The sequence below is a fragment of the Mercenaria mercenaria genome, chromosome 9, assembly GCF_021730395.1.
Source record: "Mercenaria mercenaria strain notata chromosome 9, MADL_Memer_1, whole genome shotgun sequence".
Taxonomy (NCBI): Eukaryota; Metazoa; Mollusca; class Bivalvia; order Venerida; family Veneridae; genus Mercenaria; species Mercenaria mercenaria.
Window position 1 is genome coordinate 30,172,501 of NC_069369.1, and position 15,511 is coordinate 30,188,011.

Sequence of the window (15,511 nt, forward strand, 5' to 3'; positions counted from 1 at the left end):
GAAAGTATTTGAGCACGGCACAAACATTTTGAAATATCGTGGTATGAATTAATAAAAGAAACCCCTGCTGCTCAGTTTAAGGTTTTCTCAGTTTAGTCGTAATTTGATTGAATCGGCAAACTTATAATTTATAATTTAACACGCAATACTTCTAAAAATTGAACAAATTTGTTTTGGAGTTTCGAGAAAAGTGTTTTAATTGTAACATGATATATTGTCACTGTCATAAGCAACGGTAAATTATGTATCTAAAACAGGAAGGGAGAAACATTAAAGCTTGTTTACAATTGCACAACATCATTTTTTAAGAGAATATGTTCAAATTTTGTTAGTCTCAGGATGGCAAAAACAGTACTGCTCATTCCTGTGCGTAAACTGTAATAGGTTTTGTATAAAGCGCGTCCGTTTATAAATCAGAGTTTTCGGAAAAAGGAATTGAGTTAATATTATTATATCCAAAGTTAATTCTCAAAAGAATACTTATTCTTATATATTCCATTAATAGTTTTCACCTAAGTATGTGCTAATGAACTAATTAACACAGTCTACTACTGTTTTGCTCTGTTGCGGTATTTACGACAAAACTCTTTCTTCAAGATTTAATTATAGCATCATGTGGTCCTTGCTATTCCGAGTACATTCCCACGATTGTATTGGATCTAAAGTTAGATTAAAGCAAAGCAAAAAATAGACATACATTTGTTTTCAAAGAAATTTGAATATCAGTTAATTAAGTCAATTATAGATATTGTACAACATCACCTTGCTATAACCCTCGCGGCGGTTACAATCTCCGTTCATACTTGTTTGAAAAAGATGGGCGATAACGCTCCGGTATACCTTCCTGTGTATTGCCTGATGGTGTGTCTATTCCTTTAGAAATTATAAAAAAAAATACTACCATCTATTTTGTAGATATCTGGTAATGCATTTTCTTAAATTCTGAAAAGGTTCCTGCTCTTGGTTGTTTTACATAAGCTGCCTATATTTGACTAGCTTGTTGTAGTTTGCTATGATAATTTTTAACTGCATAAATAACTTTGTTCGACTGAAACAGCTTCAGTTATCAAAACAACTATGTCATCGTTTAAATGCAGTCAGGCACACATTAACAACTTGTATCTGGCCTAAATTTTTCGTTAGAGACTGAATAGATTTTATACTTCGTTTCTCACAATGAAATATATACTATAATATATTAAGCAGATTAAACAAATACTTCTTCGTGTTCTCAGAAAGAACGTACTTATCTCCACCGTTCCCTAAAACATTCAGTTTTTACAAAATTATGTATAAAGCCTTATGAATTGTTGATAATTGTTTCTTAAATGTTTATTTGTTTATTTGTTTGTTTTGGGTTTAACGCCGTTTTTCAACAGTATTTCAGTTATGTAACGGCGGGCAGTTAACTTAACCAGTGTTCCTTGATTCGGTACCAGTACAAACCTATTCTCCGCATGTAACTGCCAACTTCCCCAAATGAATCAGAGGTGGATGACGAATGATTTCAGACACAATGTCTTTTATCAAATCGGCACGGAGAACATACGCCTCGCCCAGGGCTGAAACTCACGACCCCGAGATCCGTAGATCTGCGCTCTCCCTATTCTTAAATGTTTAAGCCAGGAAGATGTATTTTAAGATAAAAAAAAAAGAACTTCAGCAGTTTCATACTGTTGAAAATAATTTACGGGGAATCCCCTTCATTTTTCTTACAGTTGCGTTCTTCAGAATATTACCATATCCACTCCGCTAACATCAACTGTTCTAGCATTATCGGACGAGTTACTGGTAAATGTACTTGCTTCTAGTATTTCCGCTAACGGACAATGTAACGACCTCCCATATGGTCTTTTCTGAACATTCTGGTTTCTTTGTTACGGTCTACACAAATGACTAAAACTACTACTATGGGCAAAAGGTGTGACTCTGCTGCTAAATATCTGCTGTTGGCGATATTGTACTCTGACAGTATACGAGTTATAGGTCCGTTCCCTACATAGCTAATGCTATAACTTGACTCGTCAGGCAGCATTTGATGCATTTGAATTTTATCCTGATCTCAGTTTATAACCAAATATGATAAATATTGTCATCACTTTGCATCAGGTTAACATAAATAAGTTCTGTGTTCAGACAGAAGCACGACATGAGCTGAAATAACTTTTGATATAAAAATTGAAGTTGACTTTATGGTTGTTTAAAGCCACCAAAAAGTCCAGCTTTGACCATATAACGACTTTCTGGCTATAATGTTAACGCAAGAGTATGACCGCTGGTGATCCCACTAAATTCGATTCTCACAAAGACAAACTAACTGCAGTTGCACACATGCCATTTATTTGTCAAGTACATTGATCGCTAGGAGAGATCGAGATTATATAAAAGTTGCCAGCATAAACGTACATATTAGTTTCATAATACAGTTTTATAACGTCTCTACACTGTTCTGGTTGTAAGAGACATCTTGAAAACAAGTCCACAGGAAATGACGTCATCGATGATGTCATGACTTCAACGTTTTCCCATATTTTTACGTTGATAAAAATGATCATTATACACTTCAAACTGATTTGAACTAATTATAGTACTGTTTAAGCCACACGAAGTCTTCCGATCAAATGTTTGTAGTATGATGTTTTGCATAATACATATAGAAGGTTCATTGACGGAAAAATATTCAGGTTTTGACCGACATCTGATTTAACCAATTGAAATGTCTGTGAGCTACATGTAGTCTTTTATTGTGTTATAGCAGTATCATACTGGGAATCTATTTTTGAAGAACCGCTTACGACTTGATGATTCCCCCACATTGTTTCTCACTAGAATAACTCGTTTACTTCAAAGACAACCATTTTGTACAATGAAATAATAGGCATTGTCACCTATTTCTTCACCATTGCGTCTTAATGTGTCTGGGTTAAATTACAGTATTTCAATTATATGACAATAATTCACTGGTACTTACCTTTTGTTCCATTATCACATGTTATTTTTGGTACTATCGGAAGGCTACTAATAGAAGCAGATGCCGAAAACTAACTGAAACTGAAACAACGTTATAAAGCTAAATTGAAAAAAAAAGCACTTTGTGAAGAATCGCAAAGTTTGCGCAAAAACATGTTGAGAAAACGTAACATGTATAATAGAATTTTATGTAATTTGTTACTAAGGGTAAGTGTTTCTGTGTTAATTTAAGAAAAACAAATTGACACATTTATCGTTTGTGACGTAATGATTCTCGTAATTCATTACATTGTTTCTATCATATGTTTTACTTTAGTTGTGTCAAATCAAAGATAATAGTTTTAAAGGAAGTTTACTTTTTACACATAAACATTTGGTAGCATAGAAAGGGCACACATTTCATTACCCTAAGGAATCAATCCGGAGGGCCCCCGATTATGTTGTTATATCTTCTTGCTTTACCATTTTGTATATTTACATTAATATATTTGTATATGCTTGTTGTATGTATGTGAATAGAATGTGTGTATATAAACAATAAAGTATCATAAAACTTAAATCAAAGCACTGGGAGGATTGATGTGGGCAGCGGTTGACAGCTTCTGGTAATAGGCATGAACAGTTAGCTTAAGTTTGGTGATTCTAGTTAAACTACATTTGCTTAATAAGCATTTTCAACCTTTCTTTTACCAAATCAAGGGGTAAAACTCTCCTTTTACTCTGTCAAAGGGGACAAAATAATATATGAGCAAAGCTCGTGTGCTTATTGAAAATTTTGTGAGGTTTGGTTAATTTTGCTCAAAGTTTCTTTTTAATTATAAGCATTTTTTCAACAAATCAATGGGAAACATCCTGCTTTTACTAGAACAAGGGGAATAACAGTAAATGTGAGCAAACGTCATAGACTAATTGATAATTATGTGTTGTTTGGAGATTCTAGTTATAACAAAAGCTTGTAGAACACTTGCATGAATTAACTGACAAGGAACAGAAATTATTTGGTCACTGCCTACTGGACATTTAACGTATTGATCTTAAATCAATAATCATGGGTGGCTCATTTACTAGTCTTAAATGGCCTCCGTATCAAATGTGATCTTAGACCAAAGCATAATGTAGTTTCCTGGCAAAAAAGTTCTATTGTCAATGTGATATTGACCTTTGACCTACTGAACTCAAAACCAATAGGGGTCATTTGCTGGTCATGACAAATCTCCCGATCTCATGATCCTAGGCCCAAGCGTTCTCCAGTTATCATCCGGAAACTGATTGTCTACAGCCGACCAACATCTATCATCAAACATTAATATTTAAACTATATACCCCTCCTCCTTCAAATGAGGGCAATTAAATTTCAAATAAGAAGATGCCCATGTCTCCCTAGTCCCCCAATACATAGACGTAATAGACAAAAAGGAGCGAAAGACAAAGACACACTAATGTTTGGCTGCAATAGAGATCATCTACTTGGCATGTCCAGTCACCCTATGAAGTAACGAAATTCTAGGTCAAATGGTTCTCAAGTAAACCGTGTTCCATGTTCAGGCCCCTGTGACCTTGATCTTTGATCGAGTGAGTCCAAAATCAACGGGGGTCATCTACTCTGCATGTCCAATCATCCTATGAAGTTTCAACATTCTGAGTCAAGTGATTCTCAAGTTATTGATCCAGAAAGAGTTTTTCCATCTTCATGCATCTGTGACCTTTCCCTTAAGTGACCCTAGAACATTAAGGGTCATCGACTTTGTAATTCCTATCATCGTGATTGAAGGTTCTGGGTAAATGATTCTAATGTTATTGGTTGGAAACTGTTTTCAAAGTTCTGGTTCCTGTGACCTTAACTTTTGATCAAGTGATTCAAAAATCAATAGGGGTCATCTACTCAACATGTCCAATCATCCTATGAAGTTTCAACATTCCGGGGTCAAGTGGTCCTCATGTTATTGATCAGAAACAGGTTTCCCTGTTCAGGCCCCTGTGACATTGACAGGTGATTTTTTATTTATTTATTTATTTTTTTTTTCAAATGAGATCTAGTCTTAGTAATAGCAGGCTATGAATATATTATACATAAATTACATAGATAAAAGACACTTCAGAATAGTTCTTAAACTAAAAGCAACCATAACAGAATATTTACAATGAAATGAAATGTTTCATTCAATTTTAAAAGAACCAAAACAACAACTACTATCTCCAATATCAGAACCCCTCATGATCTTCTGGTTGCATTCAGTCATTTTTCAGCTGTAGATTAATATAATATGCCTCATAATCATGACAATATGCATCTTTTAGTTTTGTTAAATTTCTGGTCCTTTGGGATCATGGAGTCTATTCAACATATGTGTAATAGAGTTCTGCTTACGCCGGCGCTAGGGATACATTTCATTACCTCTCATGAACAGACTCAATCAAACCGAGTCTGCTATTGTTTTTCTTGGCTGCATTCTATGCTTCCAAAAGGATCTTTTTACGAATATTATTGTTCAAATTCAAATATTGAAAACTGAATCTTTTCTAACTTAGTTTGAATGATCTCAAATGATTTCATTGCAGTCTTCCGAATCCCGCTATTGTATAATTATCCGAGAAGAATTCGTACGCCAGAACGTGAATATTTGGGGACGAAAATACCGCAAATCTAACGGCGATTAAAAGGCGACTTTGTTAAAAATAACGTTTCTTTCGAGTTAATTATACCCTTTGATGATATGTCAATCACAAACACCAGCTGGAATATAATATTAAATCAAATTGAAGTGCATACGTTCGTATTTTCGGGAAACAGGTACGAATGTTTCGCCCCCTCCGTTACGGCTGCAATTATTTTCCTAAGTCGTGCAAATAAAAATTATTTACGTAAATATTATGAAAGGAGCGTATCTTTCTCTATGAAAAATAAATAGGATAACACCTCTTCTGTTGATTTCATGTAATATATCTTTCCATAAACCTATTTCTATGCTACAAGTTCAACGGATACACGGGTGCAATTTTATCTGAAAATAGAACGCACCCCGTGCTAGTTAGATGTTTTCTGATCATGTGACCAAAACAAGATCTTTGGTGCTGTGATAATAATAAAATTTCGATTAACTTTTCTAACAGGAACTGAGTTTTGATTTAAAACGTTTACAAAAGACGCAACTTGGTTTTAATACCGATTATAGATCTACGCGGATGGTGTCGAAGTACTATACTGTTTTTGTAGGTTATTTATAGTTTATTTTGGTCATGTGATAAAGAATTGTTTTGGTCATGTGATCAAAGCAAGCGTGCTCATTTTCATACGCGTTGTTTTTGTTATAAAATTTAGATTACGACAAATTTGTACTTAAGCAGTGCATTTTTCTGATAAAGTTGAATCTCAGAAGTTTTCTGAAAGTTAAACAGACTTGAATTACGTAAAATTTATGGAGGACATGGAACTACTTGTTCTTCGGTTTCGGATATGAATTTTGACCGTAAATTTGTGTTATGGTATATCTGTGGTCACGCTTCGCTTCCCACAAAAAGCATCTGACCGAAACTGTATTGTGTGATTTCACGCAACACTGATTATGCGCTTGACTTCTCTTGAAATGTAAATGCCATTCGATACATCTTTCTAAAGGACACCGAGGGTAGTCATACGAACCATTTAGATTCTTAAACTAGTCTGATTATCTTCGACACAATTTTAATACGATATTTGCCATACAGAGTTTAGGCCATTTTGAACGCAATACAGAAAGCTAAGATTTTTTTACTGTAGCAATGTTTCTAGTTTACGGTATAGTCAAATTGGACTTTTCATTCAGAGCTTATCTTAACTTTTCATTACCGCCCTCGATAATGGTAATGTTCGTCCAGGAAAGATAAGAAATTCGCTGAATTGATTAGCTGAGGTATAAAGCATGAATACCAATTTCCCAAAATGAGGCAAAAATGTTGAAGAAGGAAACTTTCACAAATTGTAATGAGGATGCAACTTAAAATGATTAATTTTCAAGATATTTTTCTTGAAAATTAAAGATTAATTTGAAGTAATCAAAATTTAAATACCAACTTCCCTTTCCGCTTGTTAAGTCTTCATTCCTGGAAATGCTTAACATGTGACATCTCATAACGTCCCATAAAATACACTCGGCCAAACGGGATTGTTATAACATGTATTTTGTTCAGTGCAACCTCTATAATGTAGAGCAACACGCTTTGGGAGATACAAATATTGACTGTTATGTAAAGGTTGTTTTGGAGAGGTAAATTTGATAATATATTTCAGCTTAGGAAATTTTGATGATATGTTATAGAGAAGGTTTTGCTTAAGAGTGGGCCGTTCTGGAGAGATTGTACGGTATTTAGTATGTATTATTTTCATTTGGATTCTTATAAACGTTGTGATTGTTTTTACAAGCCATTGTAAACACAAGACATTTGTTGTAATTTCAGCTTTATACTCAGTTAAGATAAATAATACATTTTAATTGGATTTTCTACAATTAAATTAATATCTCAAGAAAACATAATTTAGAGAAAGATGAACAAAATATAAGTGGATACTAAAATACTTCATATTCCAGCATTAGCGGCGCTATAACACATAGTCAACAAATCCTATTAAGTAATTTAACTTTAACACTCGAAAAGCCTATAGATCGCATGTTCAGCATCATGGAGACAGAGATGATTTTTACGAGAACAAGAGAAGTCAGGAGTGGTCTGATGCCTGGCTCGGCTATGGTCACAATGACTTTAACCGCTACTCGGTATTAGACTACAACGATGACAATTAAATTCATGAGTCAAACCGATTTTAATATAGCTACATGGAATGCGACGGGAATAATGTCGAGCGCAAGCTATCTGAGCGACTTTTTAGAAAATCACAATGTAGATATATGCGGAATAGCCGAACATTGGCTGTACAAACACAACATAAGGTTTCTAGATCAAATTAATACTAAATATATCAGCCATTCTATAGCGGACTCCGAATTCAACATTCCAGGAAATAGGCGTGTTGGTAAAGGGGGTATTGCTATTCTTTGGAATCAAAATTTAAACAGTATTGTCGCACCTCTATATTTGAATTCAAAATACATCATAGGCATAGAAGTAAATTTAGCTGAAGGTGAATACCTTTATGTATTTCAAACATACCTTCCATGCAAAAATCATCTGATTGCAATATCTAAAAATAGTCTAGACGATGCAGAGAACACACTTTGTCAATATAAAGATAAGGGTAAGGTGTTGGTAATGGGCGATTTTAATGTAGAACTTCCAGCCAGACACGAACTCAATTTTCAACCTGACAATCGGGGTAATTTGCTTATTGACATTATGATCCGAAATCATTTGATAGCTCTTGACGGCACTAAGTTATGTAATGGGGCGTATTATAGTAACGTGTCTTACAATAGCTCAAGAGAAACTCTAATCGATCATATTCTGCTTTCTCAAAATGATATAGGCTGTGTTAAGGCATGTTTTATTCTTGATGAAAACTGTTTAAATGTTTCAAACCACCGACCGCTAGTCTGTACATTAGCCATCTCTGTGAATGAAAATAAAGCGACCAAAAACATAAACGCAAATAACAGTATTAATTGAAAAAAATGTTAAACCGCAGAATATTGACAAATTTCGCGCATATTTAAACAGCAGTAATGTATTGAGTGAGTGCATATCTAGAGAAATTTCTTCAACAAAAATTATCGACGAACTTTACTCCAAAATCATTAGCACAATCAGAAGCATCGATAAGTGCATTCCGAATCAAAATTTAAACCTCAATAAAGCCGTACTGGAATAATGATTTAGATCGTTACCATAAAAATATGTCTATCAAACGAACTTATGGTTAATGAAACCGCCCAAGATATGCAGAATTGTACAGGTTTAAAGATACACAGATTCTAAACGCATGTTTCGAAACTCTACATCGAAAGGTAGTCAACAGTATGTCGAAAAGGTCGAGAATGAAATGATACGGCCGCAGAAATAGACAATATGAATTTTGGATTTAATTAATAAGAGAGAAAGAAAATAGGACTTCTCCAGTGTTCGAATGAATTTTAACGATTACATTTGTAATAATCAAGTTGATATAAATCGGGCTGGAGGGACTGTTTTACTGAACTATATAAACCTACGAGAAATGCTGACTTGATGTGAGTATATGAAACTCGCAAAAAGGAATTGCAATGTTTAAACGGAATGCAAAAATCAATGATTCTACTAAGTTAAGATAGAAGAGTCCAAAGGTCCGTAAACATTAGCAACCTGCAAAAATGGTAAAGCCGCTGGGTATGACCGCATCAATTACGAACATATTAAACATGGCGGGGATTTAATTATTATCGTGTAACAAAGTTCTTCCAAAAATGTCTGATTTCTGTCATATCCTAGCGACCTTAAAAAGGGTGTTATAAAATGTACTTTAAAAGGCGGTAATAAAAAGAAAACGATCCAAAGCTATCGAGCAATATCCTTATGCTCAATATATCAAAATTATACGAAAAGTTATCCTGGAATCATGGTAAGAAATGCTTAAGTTTAACGCTACAAGGGGTTTATCAAAAAATTACGTTGATATGTCATCATTCCTGCTGCGCGAGAGTATCTACTTTGCAAAAGAAATAGGTAAAAACTATATGCCTGCTTTCTAGACGTCGTCAAGCATTTGACAGAGTCTCATGATCACACTCTTTACTCATGCTAAAACTGTCCAAGATAGTCAATTGCCAGCTATACAAAATTATATCCAACATGTTGTAAACGTTTCAAGCTGTGTAAGACCAAGGTCTAACTTCAGACTGGATCAAATAGAACAAGCACGCGCCAAGGTCATGCTAGTCCTGGCTCTATTTATTATTTATAAAGATTTAATGAATGCCATGAGATATCTAAAACACCTTATATACAGTGAACGCCTTAGGATGTCCACCCATGCTGATGATATGGTGCTTTTCATAAGTAAACATGGCCTTCAACACTTAATGGATACATCTCATAAAAACTCAAAAACTGAAAGTATTTGTACAATGCAAGCAAAAGCAGTGTTATTGTTTCAATGAGAAAGAAAAAATGTTAACTAAGACAATGGAAATTAGGAAAACAAACGTAAAGAATCCGAATCGTACATCATTTAGTGTCTATTGTGACAAGTACATGACCTAACGTGAACATCAATGAACTTGTTCTAAAATACGAAAACCTTCTCAGTATGGCAAATGTAGGTAACAAAAAATGGTCTACACCCTTTAACAGTCAAACACCTATACCAGTCAGTAGATTTTATCTAAGGCTTATTCGGTGCGAACTGTGGTGTGTATCACGGACAGTCAATTACAGTCGTTAGAAAGAGTACACCGTCAGTGCATCAAATTATGCAGGCAATGCCGCGGTATACATGACGGATATAGCGCTGGGTTGTGTCGGTTGCCTTACTCTTGAACAAAGATTGAAAACGAAAGCTGTTGTTTCTGCCAACTTTGTATTAGATGGAATAACAAGTTCAGACACTATTTGTACCCTCTCGTGCAATTTACTTAAAACCCAGTAAAATCAGGTTATATGCCGGATATTTACCGCATACTCGGCAAATATGATTTAAGACACATTATACATGATTTTGTTAAAAACCGCGAATTTCTGTTCAACAGGAATCAATAGTAAAAAGAAAGTCAAGATTACGCAAACTTTTGTACAGGTCAAATTTAATTACAAGAATGTTTGCATGCCTTTCTAGCTACACGGAGAGTACTTCCGTGTGCCATATGGCGATTCTGTCAGCTCATCGCGATTACTTGCCATTGTAGAACTGTAGTCGCAACAATCAGCAAACATTTGGTAATAGATAGCTTCAATTGCCCAAATTGTAAACTGATTTCTGACTCAATTGCAGAACACCTTCTGCTTTTTGCAAAGCGAATGATTCCATTCGGCAAAATATGTGGCTTACTCTGCATAGAACCCTAGAAATGAGAATTCATTACGTTAAGTACATGCATTATTAGATCAATAGTTGAAATGTATCAGGTTTCACCTCGATGACTATGGTGACGTACAGAGAAACAATTTTAAAGTCAACTGAGATACACACACCATTTACAAAAATACCCGCAATCTTTTATGTAAAGATTTCTTAAATTACCCCTTGACACATTCCTTTTCTATTCACAGCTTTATCCCTAATATCTTTCGCTTTCGATTGGGATTGACACCGGGAAAGCTAAAAAAGAATTATACTAAACAGACTTACACGAAGCATCTTTATACATTTATATATAGCCTGTATAGAGTTGAAGAGAAAGTCTGATTCTACCGCTAACTTATGTGTTATAACATAGAATTTTAGATGATTATTAATAATATACTCAAACTAAGTTGAATAATCACTTTAACCGTGATCTAAAATATTTTGCTATACATAATGTTATATATGCATTATTATATGTCGCGCTTCTTGTTTTGTTAACTATAGTACATATACAATAGCTTTACCAGTTATACAAGGGAAGTGCTAAAACCCATTAATTTAAAGTCTGCTTACATATTAAGCTGTGAGAACAGTAATAATCATATTATTATGTTGTAAATATTAATTATTTAAATTAGTAATGTCATTTCAAACCAGAACGAATTCTGTTATCCGCTCATTATGAAAATATGTAATGCTTAAATTTGTTTATTTAATTTTTGTTCACTTTCATTCATGTATTTGTTTACTTCATGTATTTGTTTACTCTGTTCATTTCAATATGTGTAACTGTTACCAATTGTCTGTATTACATATTTCTCATCTTATGGTGGAATAAAAGATGTCTATCTATCTATCTATCTGTTATTGCACTGACTTACAGAATTTCTCGAGATGTGTTGGTGTAGCAGATGTTATAACATAAACAAACATGCGTACATTAGAAACCTTGTACATTTAAAGATACATTCAGTGAAAATAAGGTTAACATTGGTTTTTATGTCTTCCTTCATTTCATTGAAAAAGTCAGAAGCCAGTTACATCATTTGAATAAGTAATTTTCTTAACATTCTAAGATAGTTGATGAGTGTTAGTGGAATAGAAGTTGAACTGTTCTGTGTACTTTAGGATCTGTGTCTCCTCTGAAAGATGCACTAATATAATATGCTAATGGAAATACATAGTGAATCTGGTGTTCTCTTGGTAAAAGATAATTCGATATTTACGTCATTCTATTTAGTTGCCATGTCAATATATTCTATATAAAATGACATTTTTAAAGAGCTACCAAACATAGCTATAGACCCATTTCAGAGAACAAATCCTTACCTCATTTTGAAGAGTTATGATAAAACTGATATAAAATGAAGAGAAAAGAAGGGGTCATTTATCTTCTAAGAGACATTTCTCTTGTCACATTTGCTTACTGTAAGGATAGAACAGTAAGCTTTTTTGTGTTTCTGATCTAAACCAGCTCATAGCCTGTATAAATGAGCCTTTGTGTTTTGTGATTCATTCAAAATACAGGTCATTGTGCATTTTATGGCTGGTGTAAATCAAATATAAACAAAAAAAAATGAGCAAACAAATGATTGCAGGATTCCAGTCTGCACTGTAAGTAGATTTATTAATTTACAAACTATTTCGATTGTAGCATGAAAGTAAAGGGTAGTCGGCAAGATAAAATGGTTACACTGATTGTTAGTAATAGGATATAGGATATACGCTGTCTCGAATATCCGTATCAGGCGAGAGCATCTGTTTGTCGTTTGTCTTTCTGCCTGACAATTAAATAAAACAATTAACAACAACAACAACAACAAAAAACGTAAAAAGAAATGTAAAGAATATTTGCATTTGTAACTGTTTCTATGTCGGTATGTCTGGCTTGCCAAACGATGACGTCAGAGATAGGTATTAAGTTCAAAAGATATATCATGACCCCTAGGTACACGAGCACATATATGAGGTATTATACAGAATGTGCATGTAATTTCATTTTGTGTATTTGCCTGTTTGTTCGATAACGGTATATCTATCCTGTTACTCCTTTTTAGCCTTATAAAGTAATAGAGAAAACATGTCACATTAACAGCCATATGTACAGTCCTTGGCTCACGGAATTTGCCTTTTCCGCGTTACCACCGGCACAGATATTTACCCTGGGTGGAAAATCGCCATGATTTTTTTTCACATCGAACCACTACTGAAGAGGTTGATAAATTGCGATGATTTTGTAAGACCCCACGATCTACTATAGATAAAATGCCCACGGCGATTCGCGATGAAAAATCCCAGCGGGTCGCGCTGAATCGCGATGGATCTTGGTGAATCACCGGCAGTCGCCGCGAAATCCAGGTAAGGTTTGCTTATGCGCATATTTATACACTTAACAAATGATATAACGTACTATTTGCAACCGCGTTTATTGCAAATGTCTTAAAAACTACTTAATGTATCTTTATAAAATTTTACTTGTAACAAATTCGCTTAAAATAACTTAAGTGAAGTGATCTTTATAATGATAGTTTTACTTTTATCACGAAAACTTACTAAGTAGACAATATTAGAAATTAAATAAGAGTGGCGCCGTTATTTCAAATCTATACTTAGTATATAAAAGTAGTATTTTAACTGTTTTCATATGATTATTAAGAAAGGTCTGCGACGTTAAATTCTTTTAGCTACAATTAAAAAATCACACACTACGAATTGATAAAAGTTATGACTTAACATTTGATAGTTTCTTAGGTATACACATTTCAAGAATATATTATATATTTTCTTATAAAGAAAGTAAATCTAAATTAGAGTGGAAAAGTTTATCACTCTGTTTATAGATAGTACTTATTCAATTTAGAAACAAAATAAAACATGCGATGCATTTTTGTTGGTGATAATTTTAAAAACATACATTAAATGTTTAACAAATAAAATATTAGCAAAACGTGCTATTCATACCACGTGTATCGTTTTTCTTAAACGTGATCATATAGCGGCAGAAGTTGTCAATTAACCAGTTATCTAAAGACACGCGTTAAAACAACATTGAAATATCTCGTCACTGCGAAGCGTAAACACGTAGCCGGTCTAATCAAAGAAGTACAAAATATAAAATTTATTTTATAACAGAACAGAACAGAACATACATTTTATTTGAATTAAGCATATACAGCTCATCTTAATATACAACAATATATACATGCATGAATACGAAAAAATGGTAATACCTAGTATAATAAATATAGCTCTTTGGACTAATACAATGTAACATTACACTGACAAGCTTGCGGAATTTACCGGTACATTAGTATCATAAATGTCAAACGCAGATTTTGGACGGATTGTCGAAGACAATTCCGTCCAGTGGAACCACTATAATACATATACGAATTTCGGCTTAATCGATTTTTTGATAACCACCATAGATTTCACACTCCGCCGAAAGAAAATAGTTCTCAAATGGCAGCACATAGAACAACTGGTGAAGTATAAACTCAAGCAGACGATGTGCCCGCTGACCGATAAACTAAACACTTTATACACGAGACAATGTTCTTATCGCTGAATGACGGATTTTTCATTAAAGATTTTACATCAATGGAATTCACAAATAAACTAAAAATCAGAATTTAGGGGAAGTAAAAGCTTGGATAATTGTTATTTTTAATCACCACAAAGAAGTGAAATAGAATAATATAACTTTGATAGGTGCTTTTGATAATCACAAGAAGTTAAAAAACTTTTCAATGATTTATAAAACTTGAAAATTTATTGAGAAAGCAATCTAATATTTTGCCGGATACAATATTACTTAGCTCTCGGTAAATCTGTAAAAATTATTACTATTCTAGATCAAAATCAAAATATTTCATGCTCAAAGGGTTTGGCTATTACAGCTTATTTTGATTTGCAACACTGTAATCAGTTAAGTGTATTCTTTAAAAGTCTGATCGTCCCTGCTATAATTAGTGACCTTAAAAAATGTGTTTCAGTTCTGTTCCCTATGTTATTATAGTTTGATGTATATTCGCCCAATGATTATTACAAAATGTATGATTGTTTTGTAATTGTGTGTATGTGTCTACATGCACATCTGTGCAGTTTGATAATGATAGTCTACATTGTTCATATTTAGTCATTAAATTCACAATGAACATAGAAATTTGGAAAGGAAATGGTAACACTGTAAAAAAACAACACCGAAGGTAGTCATACGAACCATTTAGACTTTTAAACTAGCCTGATTGCCATTCAGAGTTTAGGCCATTTTGAACGCAATATAGAAAGCTAAGATTTTGTTACTGTAGCAATGTTTCTAGTTTACAGTACAGCCAAATTGGACTTCAGTTTCATTCAAAGCTTATCTTTACTTTTCATTACCGCCCTCGATAATAGTAACGTTCTTCCAGGAAAGATAAGAAATTCGCTGCGTTGATTAGCAGAGGTATAAGCATGAATACCAATTTCCCAAAATGAGGCAAAAAAAATGTTGACGCGGGAAACTTTCACAAATAGTAATGAGGATGCAATCGAAATGATTAATTTTCAAGATATTTTTCCTGAAAATTA